The sequence below is a fragment of the Mus pahari genome, chromosome 9 (genome assembly GCF_900095145.1).
Source record: "Mus pahari chromosome 9, PAHARI_EIJ_v1.1, whole genome shotgun sequence".
In the NCBI taxonomy this organism is placed as follows: domain Eukaryota; kingdom Metazoa; phylum Chordata; class Mammalia; order Rodentia; family Muridae; genus Mus; species Mus pahari.
In genome coordinates, this window is record NC_034598.1 from 9,818,453 (window position 1) to 9,837,563 (window position 19,111).

General features: G+C 44.2%; 1 long non-coding RNA gene across 1 annotated transcript in view; it reads left to right on the plus strand.

The window, feature by feature from the left end:
• Positions 1–2,872: 2,872 nt before the first annotated feature.
• The window catches only part of LOC110326060, a 43,410-nt gene continuing 27,171 nt past the window's right edge, over positions 2,873–19,111 (plus strand). The window contains exons 1-2 of the long non-coding RNA XR_002380766.1: positions 2,873–3,010; positions 14,235–14,404. This is a non-coding gene — a long non-coding RNA (uncharacterized LOC110326060). The remainder of the gene's footprint in view (positions 3,011–14,234; positions 14,405–19,111) is intronic.

Below are 19,111 nucleotides of genomic sequence, written 5' to 3' on the forward strand. Positions count from 1 at the left end.
AGGCCAGCCTGGTCTACAAAGTGAGTTCCAGGACAGCCAGGGCTACACAGAGAAACCCTGTCTCGAAAAACCAAAAAAAAAAAAAAAAAAAGGAACCAAAATTGGAAGTGTATCTTCATTTTAGTATATTTGTTTTATAGTGCTAGGAATCAAACCCAGAGCCCTGTGGATGACGGTAAACACGGTACTTCTGAGCTACATCCTAAGTGAGAGAAAGATTTAAGAAGGGAAACATCAGGGGCCAAGAGACGACTCAGCAGTTAAGAGCTGTAGCTGCTCCTTCAGAGGACTCGAGTTTGATTTCCGGCACTCCCAGTTCATAATCACTTGTAATTCTAGTTCCGTGGGGTCACATGTCTTTTTCTGCCCCGGAGTGATCGAGACCAGCCTGAGTTCCAGGACAGTAGAGCTATACAGAGAAACCCTGTCTCGAAAAAAGACAGTGATCGGTAACTGAAGGACTGTTTTTTGAAAGCTGTTTTAAATTATCCTGGGGTCTCCTAGTTATCAGAAAAGATCCCTTTCTTCATTTCATGGCTGCAGTTTATGTATTCACACTTACACTCTGGTCATGTAACTCATGGCTAAGTTGAGAAGTTGAGTAATGGATGAGCAATGACACGGTGTCATGAAGTAAAGATGTTAAAGACTTGGCTAGAACTAAACACATCCTGACCCACATCCAGGGTCACCACTGTCCTTCAGTAGAACTTGCACCATGTAGGCAGCTGACAAATGTGCGTATTTTTTATTTTTCCTTTTTCATAGACTTCATTTGGGGATGGGTCGGTTATCCAGTACAAAGAATTTCTTTTCTAATTTTGGTATGACGGTCAAAATTCGCCATCTTGGAGTGCTTGCTTCTTTATTACCATTCAGATGAAAACTCAATTCTAAAGTCAGTGCATATCTGAGAAACTGTAGGAAGTTTCCATATTTATGATTTCTGAAGGGAAAGGAGCTGCCTCTGGGAGCGAAGGGTCTGAGGCACTGTAGCTCTTCCGCCTCTTGGCAACTGGCAGCAAGGAAGCTTGGAGAGAATGGGCACAGACGTCGGCTCCTACAGTCAGGCCACCACGCCCAAGTCACTGCTCACACATCAGAGATGCCTTTCTCCCATGGCTCAACCTTCTAGAGCTGAAAAACCTGTCATCTAAGTGAGAGGCATCTAGGCGTTTTTCTCAGTCTGTCTGTCCCTGCCTCCGCTAGCTGTCGTGACCTTTAGGAGCTGTGTGTCCGTCTCAGTCTGTCTGTCCCTGCCACCGCTAGCTGTCGTGACCTTTAGGAGCTGTGTGTCTGCCTCATCTCTCTCTTTCTAGCTGTCCTTGCCCCTTCCCCCAAAGAATTGCTCCTTAGTTTAATACCATGCCTGCCATTTGCCTACAAGAGCTAAAAACAGGAATCCCCACTTCCAGTGCTTAAGGCCCTTTGCAATCTGACCATAGTCCCGAGTTTCAGCCCCATCTTCTGCTACATCAGACTATTTACCATCCTTCAAATACCTTCTTTTTTTTGTATCTGTGTGACTCTTTCATTTTCTTTTCTCTCTGGTGTGTGTGTGTGTGTGTGTGTGTGTATTCGGGCATGCATGCATGCAAGTGCATCTGTGTGCGCAAGTGCACACGAGGAGTGTGGGTATGCTTGTGGAGGCCATGATACAACCTTAGGCAATATTTACCAGGAGCTTGGCGAGTAGGTTAATCTGAGCTGACCATTGCTTCCCAGAGAGTCACAGATGTCCACTCTCCCAGCACGTGGATAACAAGCGTGGTGGGTTATGTACCACCACTGCTAGAGATAGAGGAGGGTCTTCTCTAAATCAAAGGAAGAGTCCCTGAGAGGCCAGCCATTTAGAAATAATACCAACTACCATCAGGTTTTTTGTTTTTTGTTTTTAATTAAAAACTGGCCTCGAACTCAGAAATCCACCTGCCTCTGCCTCCCAGGTGATGGGATTAAAGGCGTGCGCCACTTAATTAAAAACATTTTAAATGTAGATTGTGAGGATCAAATTCGGGTCCTTCTGTCTATAAGGCGGGCACTTTACTGCCTGGCCCACCCTATCCTCAGCTCAGATCCCATTCTTTTTTTTTTTTTTTTGAGACAAGTTCTCACTGTCCCAAGGCTGTCCTGGAACACAGTATTCAGTCCATGTTGGCCTTGAACTCAGGCATTAGACACCACCCCTGGCTGTGGCGTCACGATACTTCAGTGTATCCATCCAGTATAGACAAAGTAAGGGTGGTCGAGCCAGGCTGCTTCTGTTGGCTTTCAGCTTGTTGCCCGCTACCAAGCACTAAGAGATCTTAGTCAAAGCGCCCAACCTTTCTGTTACCCTGGAGTCCTGCATGTCAGACGGGCTTGATAGAAATGTGACCTATCTCATGAGATGGGTAGAGACTCAAACAAGTTAACACACAAAGCCCCAGTAGGAAATCTGGTCCATTGTAAGGAATGGACACACTGGCAGTGTTATTTCTTGTTAGGGCAGAAAAATTCGTCATGACTTTTCTGTCCACATTCCTGCTCCCTGAAAGAACCGTCTTCCTCATTTCTTGGGCTATGGCAGAGGGTAGGTAAGCATGGATGGTAAGTGAAATAGATTACTGTCATACTGTATTACCAGGGTAGCTGGGAAGACGAAGGGCAGACCTCTGCTAGCCTATTAGGTCTGAAGAGAAGTTGGGTCTCAGGACCTCTTTGCATTAGAGAAGAACCTCCCTTAGCTGTAACAGGTCAATGACAGCACACAGCAGGGCCACTTGGGTAACTTTAGAAAAATACTCGTGCATGCCTACTTCTCCCTGCCCAGGAGACTCTGATAAACAGGTCTGGGTGGAGTCCAGTCCTCAGGAGGTTCGAGGAGCTACGCAGATGATTCTAAAGCCCAGCTAAGTTGAGACACTAAACGTTGGGCGTGGGTACAAGCAATGCTGCCATCAATTCAATTGTGGACTGGGCCAAGTCTTTGTGCTCAGCAAAGACCTTTTCACCAGGGGCATGAATAGAGGTAAGTGAAGTGACCACTTTCTCCCAGCCTGTTGTTTGGTTTCTACCCAATGGGCATCCCGGTGCTGTGGCTCTGCTCTGTGTGCAGGAATGTCATCCCCGAAGGTGTGGAGATCCACGGAGGGTTATGCTCTCTTAAGTTGGTGAATGAATAATCAAGGACATTCTTTAGCTGAATGGTACCTCTGAACAAGAAGTGTGGTCCTACCTCAGCAGGTTTTGTTTGAATGGCTGTATGGATTTTGCATGAATCACCCCAGTCCTACTCTGGAGACACCCTTTCCAGAAGATCCTGATTTCAGTCTGCATCCATCAACCTGTTGCCAGGCCCTTGGAAGCATCTCTGGGCTTCTGAGGGATTTCACTCAACCAGGTACTTTCTAGCATATAAAATACAAGAGGATTCCATTCCACTTAGACAATTCCTTGCTTGATCATGGGATTTTTCTCTCTCCAAGCTTACATAAATTTGCTCTCCAACTCACAAACACTTGGGCATCGAGCTTCTAAGCTGAGCCCACAAAAAAACAAACACAAGTTCACTTTTATTATTCCTAGAGACACCATCATCTTTAGTCAGTGACTTGGTGTTTTATACCCTCTTGTACTTAGTGAGGACTTGGGAAAGATTTCTTCTGATGAATCAACATAATTGACTTTCTAATTAAGCAGAGTAAAACAATTTTAAATTGTTTGATGGAGCTTATGAAAGACAGCTAGTGTCTCAACACTTGTTGAGACATGGGTGCAAATGCAATCAGGAAACAAGGGTCCCCTGTACGTCTTTCAGTCGCTGCTGTGCCTTTTCAGTATGCATTAGGTTTTGATCTACTCACTACAGGTTGTGTGTCCCTTATCTGAAAAACTTAGGGGTTGTGTTTATATTTTGGAATATGGTTGGATATCTTGGTGATCACACCAATGTCTAAACAGGAAATTAATTTATTTTGATATAAAAATTTTAAACACAGACTGAAGCTAATTTTGTGTGTGTGTGTGTGTGTGTGTGTGTGTGTGTGTGTGTGGTTTTTCGAGACAGGGTTTCTCTGTATCACTCTGTAGACCAGGCTGACCTCGAACTCAGAAATCTGCCTGCCTCTGCCTCCCAAGTGCTGGGATTAAAGGCGTGCGCCACCACGTCCAGCTCTAATTGTGTGTGTGTGTGTGTGTGTGTGTGTGTGTGTGTGTGTGTGCATAATATTTATTAATTTACTGCAACAGGGTTTCAGGTAGCATAAGCTTCAAAATTGCTGTGTAGCCAAGAGTGGCCTTGAATGCTTGACCAGTTTGCATCCATCTTCTGAGTGCTGGGATTATAGACAAGTGCTATCACATCTGGAATGATGTATTTTCAGTCTTCCTGTGTTTTGACTGTCACATGTCACATGTCACATGTCACATGAGGTCAGCTTTGGAAGTTTCCACTTGGAGCATTACATTGCCACTCAGAAAGTTGGGGATTTGAAGCGTTTTAGATTTGGGATTTTTTGGATTGAACATTCTCGATTTATGATTGCTTACTTTTTTTTTTAAAAATATGTATGTATTTATTTATTATATGTAAGTGTACACTGTAGCTATATTCAGACACCCCAGAAGAGGGCATCAGATTTTGTTACAGATGGTTGTGAGCTACCATGTGGTTGCTGGGATTTGAACTCAGGACCTTTGGAAGAGCAGTCGGCGCTCTTAACCACTGAGCCATCTCACCAGCCCCGATTGCTTACTTTTTTGTCTCAGTTTTTTTTTTTTTATGAAGTTTTGAGTCAACTTATAGGAAAAGACACTATATTGTGCAAATTTACAAATGGATGAGGAATTTAATAATAAGGTGGAAAACTCATGAATTCGTGGGTAGAATTCAAGGAATTTATCCAAAGACTCAATGGAAAAAATAAAGGGACCAAGGTTAGAAAAAGAAGCTCGCTTTCTCTGTCTGTCTGTCTCTGCCTCTGTCTGTCTCTGTCTCTGTCTCTCACAGAGGTTTTATTGAACCTGGAGCTCTGCTGATTCACATAGACTGGCTGGCTAGCAAGCACCAGGATCTTAGCCTAGGCAGAGATGGGATCACAGGAACCTGTCAGAGCACCCTTGAGTGCTGGGGATAAAACTTAGATTTGGGGCTCAGTGGGCAAGAGCGCTGCTGGCTATCTGTCTTAGGGTTTCATTGCTGTGAAGAGACACCATGACCAAGGCAACTCTTACAAAGGCAAACATTTTAATTGGGGCTGCCTTCCAGTTTCAGGGGTTCAGTTTATTAACATCACGATGAGAAGCAGAGTGGCAGGCAGACACGGTGCAGGAGGAGCTGAGAGGTTTTGTCTTGAGCCACAGGCAGCAGAAGGGGACGGTCTTCTGCAGGTAGTCGGGGGAAATGTCTCGTCCACACGAGGCAGAGCCTGAGCATGGGAGGAGACTTCAGAGTTCAACCCCACAGTGGCACACTTCCTCCAACAAGGCCACACTTCCTAATAGTGCCACTCCCCATGGGCCAAGCATTCAAACACATGAGTCTATGGGGGCCAAATCAATTCAAACCTCCATACTCCTCTTCCAGAAGTCCCAGATTTCATTCCCAGCACCCACACATGGCTCACATGCATTGGGTAACTCTAGTTTCACGAGATCCAACACCCTCTTCTGGCATCCTTGAGTACCAACCACATATATACATGCAGAACCCCCCCCCCCCAACAAACACAAGAAGGTTTCCTTCATTCATTTCTTATAGTTTTCATCAAGACAAGTGAACAAAAAAAAATAAGAATTTAACAGGAATAATATTTATATTTTTACATTCATTTGTTTGTTTGTTTGTTATTTGAGTCAGGGACTCACTATGTGGCCCTGACTGACCAGGAACTCATTATGTAAACCAAGTCAGCCACAAACTCATAAAGATCTGCTTGACTCTGTCTACTGAGTGCTGGGATTAAAGGTGTGAACTACTGTGCCCAACATAATAATTTAAAAACTTATTTACTTTATTTTATGCGCAAATACGTGTGTCTGAGTGTATGCATGTGCACTGCTTGCTGGCATGAGCTCACAGAGGTCAGAAGTGAATGTCAGATGCTCTGAAACTGTATTGTAGGCAGTTGTAAGCCACCTCGTGGGTGCTGGGAACAGAACCTGGGTCCTCTGCAGGAGCCATCTCTCCAGCTTCTAACAGAAATATTTTTATCTGCAGCTAAAATAGTGCTGCCAATCAAATACACAGCTTTCAGCTTGCATATTTATGGGGCCTAAAACCCCTAAATATATACAGGCAGAGAGATACAATATATAGATAGAACATGAAAAATGTTAATAATAGCTTTCTATCGGGATTGGGCAGAAACTATTAGTGAGCAACCCCACGTCTGTCCCTACCCAAGGGCTTTTATATGGCTGAAGCCATGGCTCAGTGGTAGAACATGTGTCTTAGCATTGGTGTACCGGGTGTGATTCCTAGAAGTCAAACAGAAATACCTACACGTGTCACAGGGTTTCACTTAGTACCTTTCTTTCTTTCTTTCTTTCTTTCTTTCTTTCTTTCTTTCTTTCTTTCTTTCTTTCTTTCTTTCTTTCTTTCTTTCTTTCTTTCTTTCTTTGGTTTTTCGAGACAGGGTTTCTCTATATAGCCCTGGCTGTCCTGGAACTCACTTTGTAGACCAGGCTGGCCTCGAACTCAGAAATCCGCCTGCCTCTGCCTCCCGAGTGCCGGGATTAAAGGCGTGCGCCACCATGCCTGGCACTTAGTACCTTTCTATGTGGCCACTGCCGTTGCTATCACGGTCTCTCTCCACTTTATCTTATTATAGTCACCTGGTTTTGCTGCTGAGGGCCTTAGAGCCTTGCTAAACATCGCAGCCGAGGGAGCTCATTTCACCCAGCTTCATCCATGGGTGGCCCTGGGGTGGGTTATCTATGCAAACGCAGAACTCATTGGACTACACTGCCAGTGCAGGTGAAGAAACCTGAACCACAAGCTGTCATGTAGATTGCCTGGGGATATTGTTCAGTGACTTTGGGCCATGGGACTCAGTCCTCTTGGCCACCACAGTGCAATAGCATGCGTGAGTGTTTGGGTTCTTTCTGATGGGATCATGGTAGCTAGTGCATTTGTTGTTAAGGAAACATAGAGATGCTTTGACACTTGGGCCGAGGGTAAAGGTGACAGAGTGACAAAGAACCTGCTCAAACCGAAAGTGTGCAAGTGGAATACGTATGGGCTGGGCTGAGCTTTGCCTCAGAAACATTTCAGATCTTCAGCATGACCCAGACGTGGATGTGTAGGCTACAGAGGTCTTTGAATTTTAAGCAGAACAGAAAGGCTTCCAGTCAAGGGCATGGGAAGGAGCCGGGGAAGATGATGAAGGAAAGAACTGTGCAGACTGCCCGGTAGCATCAAAGTGAGTGATGATGTATTTCCCTTCTGGGTTTTAATTTTAATTAAACAAAAACATCCAGGGCAAATGAGCTGGACATTGTTTTGTGCAGTCTCAGTCACAATATCTCTTTAAACACCCAACTTACTGTTTCCTTCTGGTTATGTATTCAAGGTATGCTCATTGCTAATATAGTAAAAAGAAAAACCTACGAAGAAGAAACTAGAAGTCATATGTAGTCCTACCATCTGGCAGTGACGAGTTCCTATCTGGGTTCTCTGCTCTTTTCCTCTATGCATTTATACATCTTTGTACATGAAGACGTGTTTCAGCAAGGCATTTTTGTATTCTGCTTTTCATTTAATAATATGTTCATTATAAATCATTTATTTAGTGTGTTTTATTTATGACATTTTTGATGTACTAGGGATTGAATGAAGGGCTTCACATTGCCAAATTCTTTAACACTGAGTTCTCTATTTTTGTTGTTTACTCTTTTAGCAACTACATGATGTCACTGTCTTCAGATCCACTACACTTCCTAATCAGTTTTCCATGACTTTATTAGAATTTTAGATTGTGCCTATGGTTCTCTCAATTATAAATAGCTTTTAACAAACATCTTCTTACCTACCTTTTGCTTATATTTATAATATGTATTACATTGTATATACACACATAACATGTATATGTAATTTACATAAAATGTAACATATAGCCAGGGTGGTGGCTCACGCCTTTAATCCCAGCACTTGGGAGGCAGAGGCAGGCGGATTTCTGAGTTCGAGGCCAGCCTGGTCTACAAAGTTAGTTCCAGGACAGCTAGGGCTATACAGAGAAACCCTGTTTTGAAAAACCAAAAAAAAAAAAAAAAAAANNAAAAAAAAAAAAAAAACAGTAACATATACATTTACACACACACACACACACACACACACACACACACACACACACACATATTATATCCCCAGTGCTGGGGGGTCAAACTCGAAACCTTTCACATGCTAAGCAAACATTTTCACATTGAAAGAGGCCCCCAACTCCTTTTCAATAAATTCTTAGGTGAGAAATTTTTGGTGGTTGTTGTAGTATTCCCTAAGCCCCTCCTTTCAGGATCCAAGGACTCATTTTCCCTGCTCCAGGGGTCTTCATTGCTAACAGCTCACAACTAATATTCTTCCCAGGAACGCCTTTGGGAAAGGAAACTGTCTTATTTGAGCTTATGTCTTATCCTAAGGCACATTACTTCCAGGGCTTGTTTAGGTGGAGGCTAGCGTCCTTCTGCAGTCACCACAGGGATTCCAGTTTTGACTCCATCTGCCTTCCTCCTACCCTCTAGGGTGTTGCTGGCAGGACATTCCAGTGATGCCCCTGTCTCAGCATCTGCTTTCCCAGGATTTGACTTACAGGATGTCACAGACATCTTCACACTATTTCCAGTATAGAAACCCCACCTGTACACTGGTTGGTGTTTTGCGTCTAATCTGGAGAGTTGGGGATCCAGCATGTATGTACCCTCTGAAAAGTTCCCAGAATTCCAAACATCACATAATCACAGAAACTAATCTTAGCTGGCAACACCACGCCTCTGCTAGAGCATGAGGCAAATCATAGTCAGCTGCTGTGAAGGAACCCCATGTCCCCACACCTGGATTAAAAGGAAAAGATATTCTTATAATATTTCTGTGTTTTTAAAAGAAGCCAAAATTTCAGGATTCTCACTCCACCTGTGCATACACAAGAAAGCTCATACCAATTCTTATTTGCCTCGTATGACACAGTTTTAGCTTAGAAACTTTGTAATGCAGGTATTATCAATCATTCCCAATCTAAAAGGGCACACGATCAATGGAATGCTCAACTCTGACTGGTTTCATTTGCAGTACACTGTTAGAGCTAAGGTTATATCAAATTTTTTCATAACTGGATAAGATGAACTGTTCTGTATTGACATCAATTAACACTTACAAAACACAGATGTGAAGTTTTGGGATATTCCATCTTCAGATATCTTCTCTGCCACTCGTACATTTTGGCAATGAAACGATGCTATTGGCATTTGGGTAACATCCTGTTTTCTCAGAGAAGATGTTTTCATTTGCTGCTTGGCACACAAGAACCATTCTCCACTTTCCTCTACCCTGTTCCATGCCCTGCCTTGCTGCCTGCCTCTCCCAGACATTCCTGACTTCTAGCGACTGACTTGGTCAGTTCAAGGGACAAACTGGCAAAAGATAGGAGGGATTCAGGGAGAGGGCTGAGATACCAATCCTTTCCCCATCTGGGCTTCAAATGGACCATGGCTGTCTGTGTGTTCAGCTGCCTGTGGAAGACCCTGCTTCCACAATTTGGCTTTCACTGGATTTCAGCCTTACCTTGGCTCGAGAACCAGGCCTCCCCTTCCTCTTTTGCAGCTTTCAGCCTGCCAACATTTTTTCAAGTGATTCTTTCCTTCCAGCCTTCAGTGAAAGCTTTGGCATGCTATCCAATTTAGGCCTGTTACAGGAGCTGTGTGTTAGCTCATCTTGAAAATCAGAGTTAAATCCACAGAGGCAGAGCATCCTAGTAGATCATCACACAGTGTCATGGCTTATTTCTTGTCTCCGGGATGTCTGCGGTGGTCCCTTTTGGCAATAGGTTGCCAGCGAGCCTCAGTATCCTGAATTGAGTCCCTGGGGCCTAATGTAGCTAGAGCTGGTTCCTGCCCAGTTTAGTGAGAGTGTTAGAGACCAAAAGGAACTCTAGCCAAGGTGTCCTTGATATATATATACACAAACCATGGTCTACGGTAGCAGATTCGTCTAAGTTGCACTAACTCTGAATCTAGACCTGAGAAGCCACGTTTCTCATTTGTCATGGAGTTTGAGTTTAACTTAAGAAAAAAAAAAACAGCTTTTATGTAAATTCAATTTATTATCTAAAAAACTTTTCAAAGTGATTATAGCATAAGTTTATACCATGACTTCCCTTAATTAATTAATTATATGTACATTACTGTTTTGCCTGCCTGTGTGTGTCTGTATGAGAATGTTGGATTCCTTGAAAGAGGTGTCACAGACAGTTGTGAGCTGTCACGTGGGCGCTGGGAATTGAACCTGGGTCCTCTGAAATAGCAGCCTGTGCTCTTAACTGCGTAGCCATCTCTTCAGCTCCGTCCCATAAACAACTTCTTAAAAACCAATGAAATAAACAAAACCTTCAAGTCATCGAGAGTAATTGCCAAGGAACTTAAGTTGAATCCTTAGGTATCTGAGTTTGCATTGAGGGATTTAAACAAAAACAACAGCAGCAAGCCAGGGTCTCGCTATGAAACCCAGGCAGAGATCGTAATGTGTCTGCCTTAGCTTTTGCAAGCTGGGATTCCAGGGCGCACCTCAGCATCACGCGAAGGGACTTTTACTTATTTACTTTTTAAATCTGGTATTTATTATTGTCGTTTGTTTCCTTCTTGTTCCTCCCTCCCTCCCTCCCTCCCTCCCTCCCTCCCTCTCTCTCCTGTAGCTCAGGCTGAGCTGGAATTCCTCATGGAGCTGTAAGCTAGCTAGCCTTGAGCATGTGACTGTCCTGCCTTTCTCTCTCAAGGTCTGTGATTTAAAGATGTGAGCTCTACTCGGAGGGCTAAGGGGATTTTAGAATAAGATTTATTGTTTCCAGTGGAGATGAACAACCAGGAAAAGCAAAAATGACTCCAAGATGATGGTTTCTTTTCTTTTTTTGAGTGGAGAGGAAGATGTAAATCCAGGAAAGTGCAATAGCTACTAGAGTGTCCTGGGTCTTCATACTCTGAATAAGTATGAGTATTAGCACTTTGGTGGGTTTTTTTTGGTTTTTGTTTTCTCTGTGTAGCTCTGGCTGTCCTGGAACTCACTTTGTAGACCAGGCTGGCCTCGAACTCAGAAATCTGCCTACCTCTGCCTCCCAAGTGCTGGGATTAAAGGCATGCGTCACCACGCCCGGCGAGTATTAGCACTTTGAAGCATTTGCTGCAGATGAGTGCGGTTCTAGAAACATCCACAGGCTTCTCTGGTTTTACTCTCCTCTGTGCTCCTAGAAGCAGCTGCCAGAGAACCTCTGATCTATGCCTTCAGTGTTTATCTGCTCTGAGAATTCTCCTCTCTAATTACACTCTAGTTTGTGGTGGCATCTCTTGCTGAAAGACTCCCCTGACCCCCAGCCCTGCTGCCACGATGCTCCTAGCTCAGCTCACTGTGCCTGTATTTTCCAGTTTCTACTTAGACAAGAGGTTGCTGGATCATGGGAGAGCTCTCCTTGTGGCTATACTTGCTGGCAAGGAGCGGCCGCTGTAGTCAACTGATTTATTGGCTCTGCCTTCCCTGAGCTTCCAGACGGCTGTTGGAAGGGTTTCTGGGGGTTTCTTAGCAAGGATGGCATTTATTAGGCTGAGTATGTTTCTTCATTTCTGTATCCATGATCGAGCTTGGGCCAGAGTAATACAAAGCCATCTGCAAGGAGAAGGTCTGACCTTTGCATATATATGAATGATACATTTGTGTAGCATTTGAAAGCAAAAGACTATTACAAACATGAATGTTTCCTGCTCTTTTAATTTATTCAAGAACTCTGTCACTGAATGTCAGAGTAAAACATCACTTTCATGCACTTTCGGCATGAAATCATTACACTTAGTCTAAACAAACCCCGAAACAGATGGCACAAAGACTCTAAGAACGGTTCTGTATTGGGACAGAAGCACACGTGGCCAGAAAGCAGATATGGCCTGCGTTTTCATTGCTGAGAATCTCTCTGTTCTTTAGGTGACATGTTTGAACAACCTCAGCGAGTCTGGCTGTAAATGGGAACTTTTGTCAAAGCCAACGAGTTCCCCAGGCCATTTCACAATGGCGCGTTTGTGTTTGTAAACCCCAGGTACATATTTAAACAGACAAGAAGGGAAGCCGGTTTCCTGCTTTCAGATAGCCCGGTATTGTTAGGCCCAGTGCGGCTTTCCTTCTGTGTCCGTCATGTGCTGGGCCAAGCTTTGGGCTAGAGGAAGTTTGAAAATAAAGTACTTGTTGGACACCTAGCACTAGTTAAGATTTTACTATTACTATTACTAAAGATCCTGCAGGTTCCCCCCACCCCAGGACCACAGTGCCAGATAAACCAAACTACTGTTTAGTAATCACACGTGTGTTTTCTTTCTTTCTTTTTCAGAGCTAGGGATTGAACCCAGGGCTTTACACACTTGAGGGAAGTGTTGCTGAGTTCCAGCTCCAGCCCTCTCTAAAAGAAGAGAAAACTAACTGACTATGGAGGCTCACGCTTGTAATCCCAGCACAGGAAAGGCCAAGACAAGAGAAGCGTCAGGAGTTGAGGCCAGCCTGGTCTACACAACTCATTTCAGGCCAGCCTACACTATAGAATAAGTCCTTGTCTCAGAAAACAAATGAGCAAATAAAAACAAAAAGAAAAAATGCAGTTTCATTTAGGCAACAGTTCCTATTTGAATGTAAATATTTTTACTATTTTAATCTGGAACACCTACTAGGGGTCTTTGGATGGCCAAGTGAGTCCTCTCAGATTGTAAGCGAATCCTCTCAGATTCTAGGTTTCTGGCATGCCCGGGTTGGGCTACTAGATACTTTAGAAGCAACTTCTGAGCAAATGGAATGAAATTCCAATATGGAAAATTATATCATCAGAAGGGACTTGTCATTTATAATCTGACGTCACCGGCTGACTTCTTGTAATTGCATTTGTAACTGACCTTACATTACATTTGGAACTCTGAGGGCTCTGCTCTTTTTCTCTTCTCCTTTATAAACGACTCCACATAAAGATGTTTGTCAGGCATGGCAGCAAGGACTATATCATTGGGATTCGGTTAGTCAGACTGTGGAGGTGGAGCCTCCAGAGGGGGAATAGCATCCTTATTAGACTTTTGATCAACCAGGTACCTTGTCTTTGAACTTTCAGCCAATGGTTTATTTTCTTTTATTGATGGTTATATTCCATGACCAATCACTCCAGGTTTTGGGAAAACAAATCTTTTAAATCAAGGCTAGAGAGCAAGTAGTGAGTAGAGAGTGCCTGCCAGTGACGTTGGCCTGAAACCAGACCTTTGAAAACTCAGTGATAGTGTACACATACAGACACACACCACACACACACACACACACACACACACACACACCACACATATCACACACACCACACATATACATACTACACACACACACATATACACACTTCTCTCACACACACATACCACATACCACACATGTACAACATGCATGCACATGCATCACACACGCATACATATATACCATACACACATGACACACACACACCACACATACATCACATACACATACTCACCCCCTCACATTACATACACATACCACACCACTCATACCCCCACACAGATATCACACCACAAACCACACACACACACACACACACACACACACACAGATACACACATCCCCCACACACCACATACACATACACACACACCATTCACGAATACATACACACCACACACCACACCACACCACACGCACACACACACACAGATGCACACATATCCCACACACACCACACATACACACACTATTCACACATATGTACACACCACACACCACAACACATGCACACACACATACCATGCCACACACCATATAGACACACACACAGATAGATACACACCCCATACACATACATACACGCACACCATACACACACATGCACACACACACCACACACACATATACACACACCCACGTACACATATAACACCCCCATCCCCACACCCTTCCCCACACACACCCAGCAAAGGGTATTCTCTGTTGTGCATTTATTGCTGTTGGAACGTCCCATACTCTGCTTTTCTAGAAAACCCAGTGGCTGGACTGAGGAGAGGCATGAGACGGAAGCCATGGCAGATGGAAGCTCGACATCGCTTGGATCAGATGCTCAAGTGACAGGGGAAGAGAGCTACCACCTTCAACTTTCCACAAGCTCTTGCTCGCAGTGCCCAGTCAGGGCTGAGATGTTTACTTAAGGTCAGTCAGCTGTGACTCCCTACCCTCCAACCCCACACCCCAAGCCCATGCTGTACACAGTCCTCTGGCCACTTGAATATATGACTCATTTTAATATTTTGTTTTGCAAATGCAGCCTGACCTTTTAGCACAATTGAAACTTTGAAAACTAACCTATGCTTGAAGGGGAGAAGAAAAAAGGCTGAGTAATCCCAGCTTGGCCTTATCTGTCTGCCATAGCAGGGCCTTACCCGATTGCCACCTCCGGCATCCAACACATCTGCCTTACTCTTCGGGCTTCTCAATGAGTCTCTCCAGGAGAGCATGGTGTTCTTTCCTGGGGGACAGATTCCTGAGGCCCAGAGGCAGCTGGCTCCAGTTCACTTAAGTGAACAAGGCTCTAACCTTAGGCTTTGCAGTCCCTGGGACTACAAGAATTCTGGATGTCTCATTTACTTTCTATTAATAGACACAGGTCGTTATGTTTTATGTATACACTTATGTATCAGAATTCAACCGTTCACAGCCATACCATGACTAGTGGTTTAAACTTCAACCTCAGAGCAATAAATCCCATAAAAATTCAGACTGTTTCTGAAGTTTGCAGTTAACACGAAAGTACACAGCTAGCTAAGAAGCAGCACTTTCTTTCTAGGGAATGCAGCAAACTCTACACTACATTTGATGAGCTCCCGTGGGATACTCATGATGGCCAAAAAGGTGGACTATAATTCTGGGCCCAGCACAGTGGCAGGAACTGTGCGCACTCTGCTGATGCTCATGACAGGCTGGGCAGAGTAAACTTGAAGAGGGTCTGCCAATAACATGTACTGGAGCCAGGCTTCCAAGCCTGACTGGAAGTCAGAAGTGCTCCAGTTACCGGGCTAGAAAAGGCTGAAGGAAAACAGGCCGAAGGACAGGGCTGTGACTTCGGCTGCCAGCTCCTGACCAGCCTCCTCCCGAACTACATGGTACCTTCCTTCTCATAGCAGACACATGGCTGCCAGGTCCCCTGTTATCTTACTGACACACAACAGGGACCTGAGCAGCAGAGCTCTCTTTCAAAACCCTGGGTAGAATTTGGAGGCAGTTTTACTTTTAATATTTTCTACGTCTGGCCTAATCCCTTATGTTAGAGACATATTACATCTCCTCATCACGTGCTCTCACCTTGTTTGGGGGTGCAGTTGGTTTGTACAGAAGGTTACCAGAGACATCAGACAGTGGGCGCATCAATTCACACAGAGTCTTGGCTATGCTCGGGAGGGGGCGGGGGAGCGGTTTGGGTGATGGTGGAGATCGTGGCTCTCACTATAGATAAGAAAGTCCTGAATGCTTAGGAGGCTGCCTGGCTGGTCAGAGTCTTACAGTCCTCACAGCCTTCTGTGCTGTAAAGCTTCTCCTGTGTCCACTCAGGGAGAACAACCACCCACCAAGACCATTGCGCAAACCAATGAGTTCACAGTACGGGAAGAAATGTCCAGTCCTGACACTCTTGTTTCTACCTCAAAGGTGACCAGAGGCGTGGATGAGTGTGAAGAACAGAGATTCAAATTGTCAAAACACAGGGAAGGGAACCCCATATAACCTTTCTTTGCTTCTCAAAGAGCACAGATTCATAGCATGCCTCGGCCCCTTGGCCCTCTTCCCCGACACTTCATCTCTGGCTTTAGCTAGTACTGTTTTACTGCGGGTCCTTAAACTCCTGCTTCGTGGGCTCTGCTCCTGTACATAGACGCCTTGGTAGATGCCATCATTGTGTTAACAACTTGGTTAGGTAAAGGTTTGATTTTGGACAAGCTTCAGAAACAATCTGGCATCCTTTTCTAAGATTGCTCTGCCGACATAGGGCAGTAACAATCACTAAGGAACACTGACTGGATAGTAACCTCTTTTATTCCCTTCCAATTCTGAGAGCTGAACGCAGAGTCTTGTGCAAGCAAGCAGTTAGCCACCGAACTACACTGCTGTCCTGGGTCCTACACCGGCTTATGGCTAGGGTTAGTGAGATGGCTCAGCAGGTGTGTGCTTACTGTGCAAGCCTAGTGACCTGGGTTTGATCCCAAGAACACACTATATGAAGGTGGAAGGAGAGGACTGCTTCCCCAAAGTTGTCTGACATCCACACGTGACATCCGCACGTGACACTCAAACTCGAGCTTTATCACATATATGTATGCACAAGCGCACATACACAATCATACACTCACACATTAATGACACATATAAAATGTTATTGAAGAATAAAAACTTTTTAATTGGGAAAGTTAGACATCTTTGTTTTGGAAAAGTACATCACACACACACACACACACACACACACACACACACAGAATAACTTGCTGCTAGACTTTATTATAAAGAGAGTGCAATCTTCTTTCTCTTGCTTACTCTTAAGATCCAAAGGTAAACCCAGCAATGGTTTGGGGTCTGTGGTGGTTGGAATGAGGGCATCCCTCTTAGGCTCAGACAGTTGGATGTTTGGTCCCCAGATGCTGGTACTGTTTGGTTAAGTTTAGGGGGTGTGGTCTTGCTGAAGGAACTGTGTCACTCGGGGTGGGCTTTGAGGTTTCAGAAGTCATTTATCTTCCTGCCACGATGGACTCTTACATTTCTGGCACCATAATCCCAGAGAAATTCTTTCTTCTGTAAGTTGCTTTCACCCTGATGATTTGCCACAGTGACAGGAAAGTGGCTAACCCTAGCATGGAATACACCGATCACGGGGATACTCAGGAGACAGAGGCAGGAGGATCAGAAGTTCAGATCAATCTGGGCTAATAGCCAGTGAGTTTGAGGGTAGCTTTGGACACATACAACTGTCTAAAAAAAGGCAATACATTTTAATAATTGAAATTTCTGGGGTTTGCTACTGTCCTTTAGACTTCCAAGTAACACGGGATTTTGTTTGTTTGTTTTGTGCTTGGGACAGGGTCTCACTGTGTAGTTCGGACTAATCTGAAACTCACTATGTAGATCAGGCTGGCCTCTAACCCACTGAGATCTGTCTGTCTCTGGCTCCCAAGTGCTAGAATTATGGGTGTGATCCATCCTGCCTGGCTGCTTCCTGATATTTGAATGCTAGGTCTATACTGGCTTTGTTCCAGCGAAGGGGATGTCCTGGTTCTTCTGCAATTTCAGTTTCCATCCCATAATTCTTTTCCATCTGATATCTCAGAGAGTTGACATGCACTTTCTTATTCAAACTATAACTTCGAGTTTAATACAGCTATGGAAATGCTACTCTGCTCCAGCAAACACAACAGCAGTCCTGAATATATACGCCCCACCCCCCCGCAGAGCAGTAACGGCTTATACTACTTTAATAGTGTGTGTATGTGTGTGTGTGTGTGTATGTGTGTGTGTGTGTGTGTGTGTTTTATTTTAAACAAAGTACCAAAGTACATGGGAGATGAAATATTTAAAACTGTAGGGGAGCCAGATATGGTGGTGCATATCTTTAACCCCAGCACTTGGGAGGCAGAGGCAGGTGGATGGATCTCTGAGTTTGAAGACAGCCTGATCTACAAAGTGAGTTCAAGGACAGCCAGGGATACACAGAGAAACCCAACCACCACCAACCACCTCCACCCCCCCCCCCAAATACCAACCCTGTGGGTGCCTCTTAAAACCTGTTTACCACCTCTAATTGGTAAGAATACTGGGTATGATACCAGTTTTGAAAATACTTCTTCAAGTGGCACGGGCTTTGTCCTTCATCTTCTAGATTTCAAAGAAATCCCACAGGTTTCAAATTTCTTGTGCATTGCTTGATTGTTTCTTTTAAAAATATTTATTATTATTGTATGTGCGTGTCTTAGTTACTTTTCTATTGCTGTGATAAGACACAATGATCAAAACAAGAAGAAGGAGTTTATTTGAGGGCTCCAGGTTCAGAGGGTTAGAGTCTGTGATGATTATCATGGGCAGCCTGAGAGCAGGCAGGCAGGCATGGGTCTGTAGCAGTAGCTGAGAGCTTACATCCTGATCCACAAGCAGATGTAGAGAGGGCACACTAGGAATGGCTGGAGTCTTGTAAAATCTCAAAGCCAATCCTCAGTGATACACCTTCTCCGTAAGGCCACATACTACCTAATTCTCAAATAGTTTCACCACTGAAAACCAAGTATTCAAACATATGAAGTTATATGGGGCCATTTTCATTCAAATCACCACAGTACATGTGATGTATGTATGTGTTGGGGGTGGGGAGTGTCCTTGTGTGCCTATGGATGTCAAAGGGTGACTTTGTAGAGTCTGATCTTTTTATCTACCTTTATGTGGGTTTTGGGGGAATTAACTCAAGTCACCAAGAGTTGTGCTTCCTTTGATGAGACAGCCATCTTGCAGTATCTTTTCTTTTCCTTTTAGAAGCTTTTAGGATTGGCTTTTTATATTCGGAAGGATATGGTATATATTCAAATATTTTGAACAGGTTACAATGTAGTAAAAATGTCCTTCTTAATCCTGTTCTCTAAACAGTTTCCTTCTCAGGAACAGAGGGCACTAGCTGTCTCTGTCTTTGAGAGGCATCCAGTGTGTAAAGAGCACGCACACACACACACACAGATGTACACACACACACACACACATACACGCACACACAAACACACACACATACACACACACACATACACACACACATACACACACACATGCACACACACATACACACACACATACACACACACAAACACACACACACATACACACACACACACAGATGCA